We start from the raw sequence: 4,977 nt of genomic DNA on the forward strand, positions 1-4,977 counted from the left end.
CTGAAATAGAAAAGAAGAAAAAATAGTGTTCATTACATTGTCCCTTCAGTAAAGGGCACAATTTTGTGAAAGGTTGAAGAGCAGAGAGACCTTGGTGTCCGTATACACAAATCCTTAAAAGGTGGCAGGGCAAGTTAATCAGTGGTTAGGCCTCAGCTGGAACATTGTGGACAATTCTGGGCTACACGCTTCAGGGAAGATGTAAAGGCCTTAGAAAGGGGACAGAGGAGGTTCACCAGGGTGTTGCCAGGGTGAGGGATTTCAGTTATGAGGAGAGACTGGAAAAATTGGGACTGTTCTCCTTGGAACAGAGAAGGTTAAGAGGTGAAATAAAAACAGAAAGTGCTGAAAAATCTCAGCAGGTCTGGCAGCAGCTGAGGGGAGAGAGAAACAGTGTTAATGCTTTGAGTCCAATATGACTCTTCTTCCATCCATTAATGTTCCCACCACAGGCTCTTCTGAAGGAAAGTCATACAGACTCGAAATGTTAACTAAGTTTCTCTCTCCACAGAAGTTGCCAGACCTGCTGAGTTTTTCCATAACTTTCCGGTTTTGCTCCAGATTTCCAGCATCTGTAATATTTTTGCTTTTATAGAGGTGACCCAGTAAGGGTTTTTGAAATGTTGAGCGGTTTTGATAAACTAAATGAAAAAAAAACTATTCTCTGGCGAGTGGGTCAATAACTACAGGTCAGAGATTCAAAATCATTGGAAAAGTATCTAGGGAAGGAGAGAGGGGGAGAAACGTTTTCATTCCAAGAGTTGTCAGGATCTGGATAAATACCTAAAAAGGTGGTGAAAGCTCATTCCTTCAATATTTTTAAAAGTTGGACACGTACTTGAGGGTGAGAGACTTACAGGGGGTGTAGGACTAAACATGACTGCTCTTACGAACAGCCAGTACAGGATGACAGGCCAAACAGCCTCCTTCTGCAATATAAGTTTCTATGGATCTATGATTATTAGCTTTGCCCCTCAGCTCGGTATCACCTGTAACAATTGCAAAATTCTCATCTTCATCCTCCATGGCCACCCGCCTTATTACCTCCATAACCTCCTCCAGCTCTACAACCCTGGAATCTCTGAGCTCCTCCAATTCTTGGTCCTTGTCCATCCTCCACTTCCTTCACTCCACCATTGGCAGCCATGCCTTTGGCTGCCTGGGCCCTAAGCTCTGAAATTCCCTCCCTAAACCTCTCCACCTCTCTCTCTCTCTTTCTCTCCTCCTTTAATCTTCCTTAATCTCTTTGACCAAGCCTTTGTTCAAATGTTTCCTTTTTTGTCTTGATGTCATTGTTTTTCTGAACATACTCTTCCTGTGAAATTCCTTGGAATGTTTTATTATGGGAATTGTTTTATGCGAATTGGCAGCCACATTTCCGACATTAAAGCAGAGACTAGAATTCAAAAGTAGTTTGTTGTTTATAAAGCACTTCGGGAAGTCCTGAGGTTTGGACGCTATAGAAATGCAAGTCTTTTCCCCAATGTGAGCAGATTAACATTTTCCTATAATTGTCACCTTTATGTGAATGAATTTACATTGATAGCAGTGACAGTAATTCAGTGTAAATGAAGCACTTTGAGATACAACTCAGGCTGATGAAGCACGGTAAAACCACAGCTAGCGGACCACAGATCATGCCAAGATTAAGGTCACAGCTCCTGGCCAGCCTAGGCAGTTCAGGAAACTCAGCTCTACTGGCACTTATATTTCTTATTCACTGGTTTGTCTAGTCAGGAATTTATGGGCTGAGATTGGAGACAGATTGTGCCTGTCACTGTTGTCTCATTGGTGGATGGATCAATGACTCCACTGTAAAGTGCATGTGATTCCCAGCAGGAGTCAGTACCATCAGGAGGGGAGGGGGAAACAGGAAGGGAAATAATGGAAATTATGGACGGTGTTTAATGAAGGTGATGAGGGCCTGCCCATCTAACAGCAGAGCGGTGAGAGCCACGCTTCACCTCTTTTCGGGAAGGCCCGTCTTGTTGTGCCAATCAGGCACTTAATGTGGGCAACAGCAAGCCTTCTCTGGGATCAAGGACCCCAGGGAGGCAGAATCCTGCCCACCAAGAGCTGTCAGTCAATCAGAGGCTGACAGCTCTTCACTGTTTGGCAGCATCACCGGGGAGGCTGCTGGGAATGATCACCAAGTCATCCAGGTCATAGGCGAGCGATGGTGGGAGGGGTAAGAGTCACAGGTTAGGAGTCATGGGGGATGTGGCAAGGGGGTTGGCAACAATCGAAGGGGTGGCTCTCAGCAGGTCCCCCCTCTACCGATGTCAGGTCCCTCGATCAGGCAGTGTGCCTTTGAATGAGGAATCCTCGTGGTAACCCACAAGCAACCCAAAAAAAGTTTGTTTATGAGACTTCTGCATGGCGAGACCCCACACGCGGCTGGGTGAATACCAGCGGTGGTGGGAGAGGCTCTTAAGTGGGCATTAATCTTCGACTTAAGGGCCTCAATGGGCAGCGGGGTGGGAAGGCTATCCATGAGCAGAGGTGGGAAAGCAGCCTCCCACCCCCTTCCCACCCAATTATTATCCCCCACCACCAAATTCACCACAGCGGAGGGCATTAAATACCACCCAATGCCCTCGATGTGCATACAAGCCCAGAAAAATTCTCAAATGCTGATCATGAGTGAAAGTTGGGCAGTGTTCTTCCACAGTTGATGACCTCTAATACAGATAGAAATGCTGATGTCACACGAAAGGTGAGCATTTATCATCCATCCCAAGCTGCCCTCAGAAGCTGGTAGTGGTGAAACTTCCGTCTGCTGGTTTCATAAAACGGTGCCACCTTAGATGGCAGTTAAGAGTTAACCATGTTGAATAAGAAAAAAGATTTGCATTTATATAGCGACTTTCATGTCAACCAGACATCTCAAAGCCAATGATGTACTTTTGCAGTGTAATTGCTTCTGTAATGTAGAAATGCAGCAGCAAATTTGCACACAGAAAGCTCCCACAAACAGCAATGTACGATGGCCAGATAATCTGTGTTTGGTTGAGGGATAAATATTGACCACAACCCTGTGGAGAACTCTCCCTCTCTTCTTTGAAATAGTGCCACACCCACTTGAGAAGACAGATGGGGCCTCAGCTTAATGTCTCACCAGAAAGATGGCACCTCTGACAGTGTGGCACTCCCTCAGTACAGCACTGAGAGTGTCAGCCTGGATTTGTGTGCTCAAGTCCTGCAGGGGAACTTGAGCCCACAGCCTCCCAACTCAGAAGTGAGAGTGATGGAGGGAGAGGGAGGAGAGTTGGAGGAGAAGCGGATATAGAAGAGGAGGGGGTTTGGAGGGAGAAAGGGTAGAGAGGGAGGGAGGAAGGGAGATGGAGTGAATGAGAGAGAGAGAGTGGGGGAGGAGAGGGATTGCTGGGGGAGAGGGTGTTGGGGGAGAGGTGGTGGAGGGGGTGAAGGGAAGGGGTGGAGGAGGGTGGATGGGGAGGGGGTGGAGGGGATGGGGTGCAGGGGAGGAGCAACGAGAGAGAGAGAGAGAGAGGAGGAGGGTAGAGGGAGAGAGATGTAGAAATTATAAGGTTTATTTTGCGAGTTTAATTGGGATAAATTATTTATGATGAATTGTTCTAAATAATTCCACTGAGACTATCGCGCTGCCAGTTTGGAATCTGCTCGACTTTCAAACAGCATCACCAGCCCCAAAGTAAGAATCACCAGTTTGCCAAACTGCTGACGGGCTGACACTAAAAAAGGTGCAGTTTGCTGCATAGCTGTGTGTGTCTTTATTTGGACAGTGGGAGCAGGGTCTATATTTAGCTCTAGTCAGCGTATCCTCCCATACCTACCAAAGCCATCTCCAAACAAATCTACCGAAAACTGGTTCATGAGTGAAAACGTGATTTAACTTTTGCAAACACTAGGTTTCCGCTGGACATGGGAAGAATCCACCACGTTGTTCAGGGCCTCATTAATACCGTACTATGTGGTGTATAAGATGCACCTTTAACTGCAATTTATGGTATATGCAGTTTAATTTCCTCTGGTAGGTCACTGCTCTGTTATAGCCTAAATGGTATAATTTTAAAGAGGTTGCAGGAAAGGAGAGACCTGAGGGATGTATATTTACAAATATCTAAAGGACAAGTTCCAGAAGCTGTGAAAAGAAAAATAAGATATTTGCTTTGATAAACAGAAGCATGGAGTACAAAGAAGGTTCTGCTTAAACACCGGTGAGGCCCCGTCAGGAGCGTCGTGTCCAATTTTGGGCACTGCCCTTTAGAAAGGATTTCAAGGGCACTGGAGAGAGTGCAAAGGGGATTTACTAGAATGGCCTCAGGGGTGAGGGGACATCAGTTATGTGGAGAGACTGGAGAAGCTGGGTTTGTTCTCCACAGAGCAGAAAAGATTAACAGGAGATTTAATAGGACTGTTCAAGATCATGAAGGGTTTTGATTGAGTAAATAAGGAGAAACAAGTTTCCACTAGAACAGCGGTGGATAACCAGAGGACACAGATATAAGATTAGCAAAAGAAACAGAGGTGAGAGGAGAAATATTTTACCCAATGATTTGTTGTGATCTTGAACACGCTGCCTGAAAGGATGGTGGAAGCAGATTCAAATGTAATTTTCAAAAGGAAATTGGATAAATAATTGAAGGGAAAAAATTGCAGAGCTATGGGGGAAGAGCGGGAGGAGGCGGAGGGAGTGGAATTAACTAGATAGCTCTTTGAAAGATCCAACTCAGGCATGATAGGCTGAATAGCTTCCTTCAGTGCTGTCCGATTCTACACATCACATACTCCACTATTGCCGCTGATATATCTCTTACTGTTTCACCCATTTGGCAAAGTTTCCTTTATTTTGGGCAGGTTAATAACGGGGGCCTTACAGTGTGCCAAGCTGTGTTAGCAGAGCATTATCAGAAGAAATGCAACACCTTGGGGAGTTAGGCAGCAGAAATCCACCAGTAACTGTGAAACCATTACCCCAACAAAGGGGCCACATGC

This window comes from Cetorhinus maximus, unplaced genomic scaffold (assembly GCF_964194155.1).
Source record: "Cetorhinus maximus unplaced genomic scaffold, sCetMax3.hap1.1 HAP1_SCAFFOLD_1212, whole genome shotgun sequence".
NCBI lineage: Eukaryota > Metazoa > Chordata > Chondrichthyes > Lamniformes > Cetorhinidae > Cetorhinus > Cetorhinus maximus.